Source organism: Silene latifolia, chromosome 9 (genome assembly GCF_048544455.1).
Source record: "Silene latifolia isolate original U9 population chromosome 9, ASM4854445v1, whole genome shotgun sequence".
NCBI lineage: Eukaryota > Viridiplantae > Streptophyta > Magnoliopsida > Caryophyllales > Caryophyllaceae > Silene > Silene latifolia.
This window is the reverse complement of record NC_133534.1, coordinates 71,058,318-71,068,936: the sequence shown is the minus strand read 5'-3', so window position 1 is coordinate 71,068,936 and position 10,619 is coordinate 71,058,318. Positions and strand designations below refer to the sequence as shown.

Here is a 10,619-nt window from a genome sequence, read left to right as displayed (position 1 = left end):
AGTTATAAATTTCCAAAATAATACATAGGAATATTGCAAATAAAGCCATTGCAACTCCCATCAAAGGAGTAGTTCCCCATCCAGGAGCTACTTTACCATATTCCGAATTCAACGGTTTCAATAAAACCCCTACGGTAGTTGGTTTTGGACGAGATCTAGAACTACCCTCAACGGTTTGTGTAGCCATAAATCCTATTTTTTTTTTTTGAGATCTGTTGACTTTGTATACCATTCCATTGTAAATAAATGATTTTATCATTGATTCATTGGGGTCTTGAAATTATATAATAATGGAAACAGCAACCATAGTCGCCATCTTTATATCTGGTTTACTTGTAAGTTTTACTGGGTATGCCTTATATACCGCTTTTGGGCAACCCTCTCAACAATTAAGAGATCCTTTCGAGGAACACGGGGACTAGTTGAAGTAATGAGCCTTCTGATATTAGATGATATTATATGATATCAGAAGGCTCATTTAAGCTAATGAAAAATTATTTCACTTTTTTAGTTGGAACTTTAGGGGGTTCCCGAAAAAAGATAGCGAAAAAAATGATTCCTAGAGTCGAGACTAATAAAAATGTATAAACCAATGCTTCCATAGATTTGATTGTGGTTTACAATTATAGCTTCCATACCTGTTTACTCGAGATTATTTTCTCGATAATGATAAAAAGTCAAAACAAAAAAAGGGCGGCGATTTCAATCAAGATTTTTTAGTATCCTATATCAAATCACACCAAAAATATAGGAAAAATCCTCTATTAGACTCCTTGTCTTTTTGTAGTGGGATCCCCAAGTTTTTGGAATGCGCCAAATTCCACCTGAGCATCCAAATCGGGGTCAATACCGGCAAAAACATCTCTGAACAAAGTTCTAGCCCCATGCCAAATGTGTCCAAAGAAGAAGAGTAAGGCAAAAGAAGCATGTCCAAAAGTAAACCAACCCCTTGGACTACTGCGAAAAACACCATCAGATTTCAAAGTAGCGCGGTCTAATTCGAAAATTTCACCCAATTGAGCACGCCTAGCATATTTTTTGACAGTAGCGGGATCGCTATAACTGACTCCGTTGAGTTCACCACCATAGAACTCAACAGTTACACCTACTTGTTCAACGCTATACTTAGATTCCGCTCTTCGAAAAGGAACGTCAGCTCTAACAATTCCGTCCCCATCTATCAAAACGACCGGAAATGTTTCAAAAAATGTAGGCATACGGCGTACAAAAAGTTCACGTCCGTCTTTATCTCTAAAAATGGGGTGTCCTAACCATCCAACAGCTATTCCATCGCCATTGTCCATGGAGCCCGCTCTAAATAATCCCCCTTTTGCCGGATTATTACCGATGTAATCATAAAAAGCTAATTTCTCAGGAATTTTTGCCCAAGCTTCAGATAAACTTTGATTTTCAGATAGCCCAGCACTTACTCTTCGGTATATTTCTTGCTGAAAGTATCCCTGATCCCATTGATAACGAGTGGGACCAAATAATTCGATTGGAGTAGTTGCTGAACCATACCACATAGTTCCAGCAACAACAAAAGCTGCAAAAAAGACAGCAGCAATACTACTAGAAAGAACGGTTTCAATATTGCCCATACGTAATCCTTTGTATAGACGTTGAGGCGGACGGACACTAAGATGGAATAAACCTGCTAATATGCCTAATGTCCCTGCTGCAATATGATGAGAGGCTATTCCTCCTGGAACAAAAGGATCAAAACCTTCGACACCCCATGCCGGACTTATAGGCTGTACTTTTCCAGTTAGTCCATAAGGGTCGGATACCCAGATTCCGGGACCATACAAGCCTGTTACATGAAATGCGCCAAAACCAAAACAAGCCACTCCGGAAAGAAATAAATGAATTCCAAAAATCTTAGGCAAATCCAAAGAAGGTTTTCCTGTACGTTCATCAGAAAATATTTCTAGATCCCAATACACCCAATGCCAAATAGCTGCTAAAAAGCACAAACCAGAAAACACAATATGTGCTCCGGCCACACCTTCATAACTCCAAATACCCGGATCCGTTATAGTCCCTCCTGTAATACTCCAACCGCCCCATGAATTGGTTATTCCTAAACGAGTCATGAAAGGTATAACGAACATACCCTGTCTCCACATTGGGTCAAGAACGGGATCAGAGGGATCAAAAACGGCTAATTCATATAGAGCCATCGAACCAGCCCAACCGGCAACCAGAGCTGTATGCATTATATGGACAGAAATCAATCGGCCGGGATCATTCAATACGACAGTATGAACACGATACCAAGGCAAACCCATGGAAATACCCCTTTACTCAAAGAAAAATGACACTATGTAACTTTATTGCATTAGAAAAGACTGTGATTATGCAATGTACCCCTTTTGTTCAATGGATTATCTCGGAACAAGGGTTCATATTTGTTCTCTTTTAGTGGTAATATATAGAACAATTATGTTTGTAGGAACAAAGAGAAACAAATCTATTCTATATCCGATAAGTATCAATACGCAATGGGAAGTTGATACCATCTTGTATCCGTAAATACTTTGTTACTTGATAATTATTGGAAGGTTCTATTCCTCAGAAATTTCCCTTATTTATTCTATTCTGTCTTCATTTTAAACTAAACTTTTATGATCTATACATAACATATGATATCAAGGTTGAGATTATGAAGATAATAATTCTATTATTACGTTTCCACATCAAAGTGAACCATAATACTTAATTTTTATTTTATTTAATGCCTATTGGTGTTCCAAAAGTTCCCTTTCGAAGTCCTGGAGACGAAGATGCATCTTGGGTTGACATATAGTGCGACTTGTGAGATATATTGGGTCATATGGGATTTCCCCGTTCTCTTTCCCGATTGAGATATCCTCCCTTTTGCCTAAGAAAGATTGATTAAATCATAATAAATATAAATTTGGGGCGTGAAAGGCAATTCGATCCTGTTTTGAATTTTAGGAGGATTCAGATTAACATTATCAATATCAATTAGAATAATTTATGGTTGACTCGGTTGGACAAAAAAAAATGAAGTATCCAGGCTCCGTTTATCAAAAACCCAATTGAAATTGGGAATATATTGAAGATTATTACTTGTATTATACATTGTATTTACGTTAACTTTGAACTAACTGTTTTGATTTTAAATATAAAATATTTATAGAATAAACAAATGGTATTTTTTTCTTAATAACTCGAAAAAAAGTAAAAAATATGTTGAATATTTAATTTAACGAAAGAAAAGATAAAAAAAAACAAATGTGGTATTGGAAAAATTTGTCCTATATGTGCAAATCGAAATCGGGGAGATCTTTACCCGGAGTAGAGCATAAACCTAAAAGAATTAATTAAAAAGGCCCATTCAAGAACAAGAAAATGACATCGTGATTAGGATTGGATCTCGATGAACTGATACATCAATGAAAAGGAAGTTCGATAAGTTTAGTAAATTATATTTTTTTTTAGTCGAGTTTTTTATAATTTTTTATTATAAAATTTTTATTATAATTTTGAAAACCTCTACCAAAATTAAAAACGAATCAAATCTACACATTGATTTTTTTCACAATTTTTTTGAACCGTATGCATAAAAAGGTGCATGTATGGTTTCTAAGGGATGAAATTTTTTCCTAATCAACCGACTTTATCGAGAAAGATTACTTTTTTTAGGCCAAGAGGTTGATAGCGAGATCTCGAATCAACTTATTGGTCTTATGGTATATCTCAGTATCGAGGATGATACCAAAGATTTGTATTTGTTTATTAATTCTCCTGGCGGCTGGGTAATATCTGGTGTAGGTATTTATGATACTATGCAATTTGTGCGACCAGATGTACATACAATATGTATGGGGTTAGCTGCTTCAATGGGATCGTTTATACTGGTCGGAGGAGAAATTACCAAACGTTTAGCATTCCCTCACGCTTGGCGCCAATGAGTTTTTTATTTGAGAGAAAAAAGAATACTATGCCTTCACCATATTAAAAATGAAGTAATAATAGCATGGCACTTTGAATTCGATATGAGAAAAAATCTTCTCTTTTTTATTCTCATTAGATTCTGTATCGAAGGGTAGTATGAGATGAATAATATTCCCTATTTTTTTATTGGGAGTCCGTTTCAGTGTCACAAACCTTTTTCATAAAAATTTTTTTAATAGTTTGAAAGAGTACAAAAAAGTCTCTTTTCCTTATTTTTTTTTTCGGAAAAAAAAGAAACTTTGGGATTGCTGAATTATAGACGAAATAAAGATAAAGCAACGGAGCCATCGTAGTATTTTTAAACTCCTCCGAAAAGAAGGGTGGTAATTGGATCATTTACTGATCGGAATCAGATCGATCGTTTTTTTGTTTCTTTAACGAAAAAAGTAAATTCCATTGTAAAGCCGTATGCAATGCGAAAAAATGCACGTACGGTTGTTCAATTCTATTCTATAAAATAATAAAATATATTTTTCTATTTTTCTCTTCGCCTCGTCGCGCGAGATATAATAATCCCCTTTAAGGTATACATACCATCAGGGTAATGATTCATCAACCTGTTAGTTCGTTTTACGAGGCACAAACGGGAGAATTTATTTTGGAAGCGGAAGAACTTTTGAAATTGCGCGAAACACTCACAAGGGTTTATGTACAAAGAATGGGCAAACCCATATGGGTTGTATCCGAAGATATGGAAAGGGATGTTTTTATGTCAGCAGAAGAAGCCCAAGCTCATGGAATTGTTGATCTTGTAGCGGTCGACTAAAAAAAATAGTTAAATATTTTATTTAGTTTTTTATAATTAATTTTATCTTATCACTGGGTTTATCTTAAGATTCTATTAACTAGAAATCCATTCGGTTAGGATTAATCTAAACCAGCTCATTATGTATATAATTCAGCATGCCAACTATTAAACAACTTATTAGAAACACAAGACAGCCAATCAGAAATGTCACGAAATCCCCCGCTCTTCGGGGATGTCCTCAGCGCCGAGGAACATGTACTAGGGTGTATGTGTGACTCGTTCAGATTATGACCTGGAACAAAAGCAAATGAAAATCAAAAATTTTTCCAGTATCAATGATCCATACGGATGAATAGGATAAAATGGAAAAACTCAAGTGACTCTCTATCTCTAAAAAAAAAAAAGATCTATTCATCTATTGTGTATGAAATTTGTGGTTTATATTAGTGTAAAGCCAAAAAAATTTCCCATTGGTAGCGTTAACGTTATCCATTTAGCGGGGAATCCCTTTATTAAGAGAAAAAAAATGTTCCCTTTATTTGTAAGAACGGACTATTAGGGTCAGCTATCCAGCTAACTTTCAAAATGAAATACCGTTACTGTATAGGTGAATCTAATTGTGAAAGACCCATTACTGGATAATTCATGGGTAGAGCCAAAAAAAGTTTGAACTGTACAAGTTATCAATAGATAGAAATGAAGTTAAAGTAAAGGAGCTCCGGTGTATAGAGAGGACCTGACCGTTTAAGAAGGAACAATAGAAACGAAGGAACCCACTATATTCCTTTTTATTTATCTAGATTAAAATAGAATATAAAATTTATATTTATTGACTTTTCTTTGATACATTAATAAAAATTTTTAGTTTTTTGTCTTGTTTCAAGACGAAATGTCGAAAAAAGGTGGTCGGGAAGGTTATAGCAGCAAAAACCATTGGGATTTTTTTTTATACATTGGAACAATCCGTTTTGTTATTAATAGCCCAGGAGGGTAGAAAAGAATAACTCAACGAAAAAAAAATCAATTAGTTATTCATCAAAGTTTCATTTATTCAATGACTAGAGTTACACGAGGATATATAGCTCGGAGACGTAGAACAAAAATGCGTTTGTTTGCATCAACCTTTCGAGGGGCTCATTCAAGACTTACTCGAACCATTGCTCAACAGAAAATAAGAGCTTTAGTTTCGGCTCATAGGGATAGAGGTAGGCAAAAGAGAGATTTTCGGCGTTTATGGATCACTCGGATAAACGCAGTAATTCGAGAAAATAGGGTATGCTATAATTATAGCAAATTTATAAACGATCTGTCCAAGAGACAGTTGCTTCTTAATCGTAAAGTACTTGCACAAATAGCTATATTAAATAGAAATTGTCTTTATATGATTTCAAATGAAATCATAAAAAAAGAAGATTGGAAAGAATGCCCCGAAAATGTTTAAATGAAATTCCCCGGAGTTTATTCTCCGGGAGTATAGAGTATAAATTAGTCTGATAAAATACGATAAATAAATAAAAATCAACAAATCCATTCAAAATTAAAATATTTTTCCGATTTTTTTTTTTACGTTACGATACGATAAAAAATCAGGAGTATCGGGTTTTTTTATAATTTATAACAAAGCCGCAATCCATATTTGAGTTCATATTCATATTCCTTTTTTGATTCAATTCCATTTTTATCAATTAAATAAAGAAAAAGCATATTATTTTATTATTTTCATTTTTTATTTCTTTTTGGTTCTAAAACTATAAGTTCTAGTAGTCGACTCATTTCTTTCAAATTGTTTCTCATTATTAAGAAAAGGTAACAATGATAAAATACGAGCTTGTTTTATAGCAATAGTAATTAATCGTTGTTGTTTCAAGGTTAATCTATTTACTCGCCTAGATAATATTTTTCCTTGTTCACTAATAAATCGACTAATTAAACTCATGTTTCTATAATCAATTCGATCCCCCGGTTGGATCGGGGGCAAACGCCTACGAAAAGATCGCTTAGATTTAATAAAGGGTCGCTTGGATTTATCCATAGTTTGTTTAATTTCTGCCTTATACCAAAAATCCTACTTCGTATTAAAAATTTTTTAGGTCCAGCCAAAATAGGATTAGGTTTGTTTATTTATCTTTATATTTATTTTTTTAATATTATTTATTTATATATAATAATAAAAAAATAAAAAAAATAGTAAATAATATATAATTATAATGAAAAAAGTTTTGCCCCCTTCATTGAATTAAAAGGAGGGTAGCCAGACGTTCGGTTCGATCTTTTTTATTTCTTTATCTCTCCATGAATTGTATGTTTGTAACAATAGGGACATAATTTTCTAAATTCTAACCGATTAGGTGTATTGTGTCGATTCTTTTGAGTAATATATCTGGAAACGCCTCTGGATTCCTTATTAACACTCTTTCGAACACAACTATTACATTCCAAAATAACTTTTACTCGGGCATCTTTCCCCTTAGCCATGAGCCTCCTTTTTATTATTGGGATTTTAAATTCAAACAAATTTTTTTCGACCCGAAGTGAAGAAGAAAGGAAATAAAAAATATAGATGTTGCTAACTCAAAATACAATTAAAACGAGTTCATTGCAATCAATAGAGTAATAATAAAAAGTATATAAATTAAGAAATAGATAGTATGTAATCAAACTCAAACATTTTCTAACTATATTTCTACTCACAGTATTTTTTTAAAGTATCATGTATAATACTCTTATGCTAAACCCACCTTGTTATTTGTATCCCCCTCTTTTAATTGCCCTTTTATTTTAAAATAAAAGGGCAATTAAAGAAGAAAAGTAGATTCAACTTCACCACAACCTGAGTTCAGACTCGAACGAAAAAAATAAGGGGGTATTAGTCACAGAAAATGGCTTCTTTCTCTAATCTTCATTACCCCGTTAGCGTGTTAATAACTAGAATGAAAAAAAAGGAAATGTCAACGCATCGGGGAAAAAGCGATTGATTTCTATTCATAGACCAGCTAAAGAACCAAACCATAGAGTACTTAGTACCGGTGCGACGGAAAGATATGTTTTTAGATCTCGCATTGAAAACCCTCCTTCTTAATCTTAAATTTAAATTTTTTAAAGATAATACAGATCTAATCTATGAGCAGATGTATATATAGATAGTCAAGGATCACTTGGGTTTTTAAATGAAATGCACTAAGTTAAAAAAAAAAATGGCAAAAAACAAGACATGGACTGGCAAGATAAATAGTATAATTTTATGGTAAAAAAATAAGGATATGGAAAACAAGACAAGGATTCTTTGGAATTAGACTATTGGAACCAATTGAATTGAAAGGGATGTAGCGCAGCTTGGTAGCGCGTTTGTTTTGGGTACAAAATGTCACGGGTTCAAATCCTGTCATCCCTACCTAATTACTTTTACTCTAAGAAGTAAGGAGGAATTTTTTGAAATTGGACATATGGAATCTCTAGTTTTTTATGACACTCGATATAATCGATATCATATGCATACAGGGCGTAGATAGAGTTTTAGGTTACAAAAAAATCTATTGTGATAAGAAAGCGCTCTTAGTTCAGTTCGGTAGAACGTGGGTCTCCAAAACCCGATGTCGTAGGTTCAAATCCTACAGAGCGTGATTCCATTCTTGTTTGAATTCATAAATTATAATTAGACTGAAAAAAATAAACAGGAATATAAAATTGACCCATTTTATCGAATCCATGGGAGGTTAATAAAAAAATTTTTTTTTAATCAAAAGTCCAACTGATCACCAGGTCTGTATTGTAAATATGCAGTTACAAATAATCCCGCCAAAGTAATAGGAATTAGACCTAAAACGATTCCAAATAGAAAAACTTCAATCTTTTCAATTCATTTGAAAAAATAAAATAAAGGTAATATCGATCCCTAAATATTAATCGGAATTGCCCAGGAATCTCACTAACCAAAAAATATCAATTGCCAGTTATAAGTTATAAAAGAATCTGTAGACACCTCGTTTCTGCACCTCCCGCAAACCACCCGGTGATGATTGGGCCGCATGTTTGATTCGCGGAACGATTAGTGACAATTCGTAAGATTATCGTCAAGTGATTGCTCAAATATTAATGTCAACCTCTTAGTTGTCATCTACGTCCCGATACGGTCGTTTTGACAATAATTAGAGTACATTCGAGTCCGGGTCAAAAACTGTCTCCATTTTCGATAGCTGTTAAATCCCGAGTCGAATGTTCGGAATGTTCCGGATATTTCTATTCCATATTTCTCAAATTTTATCTTTTGGCAAATAATATCCCGTAATATTCAAAAGATAATCGAATTAAATCCGTCCTACCATAACTAAACGCGAAATCTTTCTTAAACAGAGGAAACCTCCACGGGAATAGACGCAGCAGTGCTGCGCCTCTTCCAAGAGACGCAGATGGGCTCGCTGCGCCTCTTCCCAGGCCCTTCCTTGCATGATTTACGTATCTTTTTTATATCTTTCCGAGATTCACTTCCAAAGAGTCTCCGAAACCCTATTCCGTCGTGTGATTAGTATAAATAGGAGCTTTCGTTCCTCATATTTCTGACGCGAGTGTCCGCCCTTCTCTTCTCCCTTTGCATTCTAGACTTCGTTCTTACTAATTGGCGCCTACGTGCTTGGACTTCCGACCACGTAAGCTCGGATCTTTCCGGGTACCAGCCTCTCCGTTGCATGACCGACCAATTTGACCAACTACACTTAATCAACTTAATTAATCAATCGTTTTCCTCTTACGAGGGCACTTTCCTTGCATTCGCGTCGAGCATCACTAATCGATATCTTAGTCCTTCTCGTTTCGTCAACATATAAGTCTGAGGGTGTATAATCCTTATTTATTTACTGTATTTTAATTATTGCATCACAATTGTAAGATTTACGTCGAAAATACCATTAAAACCGATTTCTAAAACCGTCTTCAAAACCTCTTTTTACGGATTTTCAGAAGGCTGACAGTAGAGAAAAGACGCAGCAACTGCTGCGCCTCTTCGAAGGAGCGCAGCCTTCTGCTGCGCCTCTTCGTGAGGCCGCCGCCAGATTCCTCGCTTCTTTTCTTCTTCTTCGTCCTCTCGTAATTCTTTTGCTTTTATTTATTTTGTTGTTCTTTAATTCGTTCACATGATAGCTCAATAATTCCCATGTATACTTAATCATCATCATTCATATGTTTAATTCATCATCCGACTTAAATCCTAAATAATCCAATATTTGCGGGTTTTCGTCACTTAAATTCAATCCGGGTTTTAGAGATTCGATTTCATCAATATTGAGTTTCTGGAATTTACCTTTGATATATTTGCATCCATGTTCATTGTTAATTCGTCACATTCACCATGTTTAATCTAAATAATTTGTTTAGTTAGTTTGTTGATATAATTAATTCATGTAATTAATCCGTTTGCATCCGTCTAATTCATGTTTTTACTGTTTTTACGACCCATTCATATGTTAAATAACCTGTTAATCACTTCCATCCGAGTCAAATAATCTAATCAATCCTTAAAATTAACAATTAACATTCACGATTTGCAGTTCCGGCTTCAAAACTTCCGAACTCACCCTTGGAACAGACGCAAAGAATCGCGCGCCTCTTCCAAAGGGCGCGATCTCGCTGCGCTGTTCCAGATGATTTCTCTCTCGAACTCCGTTGTTGCCTTGACCTAGTTTAATTAGCTTACGTATTTAATCTACTATTAATCGTATTATCACCTAATTCCTGTTCGTTAATTCCTTTGTTCTTTCTTTCTCAAATTATCCGTTTTAGAGGTATTTTCGACATAAATCGCCTAATCCGTTGTAATTAATGTAATTTTCATTATTGTATTTATAATTATTGTATTTCTTTTATTGCTTGTATGTTTCACATGTAAATGAGCATT

The 10,619-nt window shown here is 34.3% G+C and overlaps 2 non-coding genes across 2 annotated transcripts; both read left to right on the top strand.

Annotated features, from left to right (window-relative positions):
- Positions 1 to 8,049: 8,049 nt before the first annotated feature.
- TRNAP-UGG (transfer RNA proline (anticodon UGG)) lies at positions 8,050 to 8,123 on the top strand. The gene has a single exon. It is a non-coding gene; the product is annotated as a tRNA-Pro (tRNA).
- A 155-nt stretch (positions 8,124 to 8,278) lies between these two features.
- Positions 8,279 to 8,352, top strand: TRNAW-CCA (transfer RNA tryptophan (anticodon CCA)). The gene has a single exon. It is a non-coding gene; the product is annotated as a tRNA-Trp (tRNA).
- The last annotated feature ends 2,267 nt before the right edge of the window (positions 8,353 to 10,619 follow it).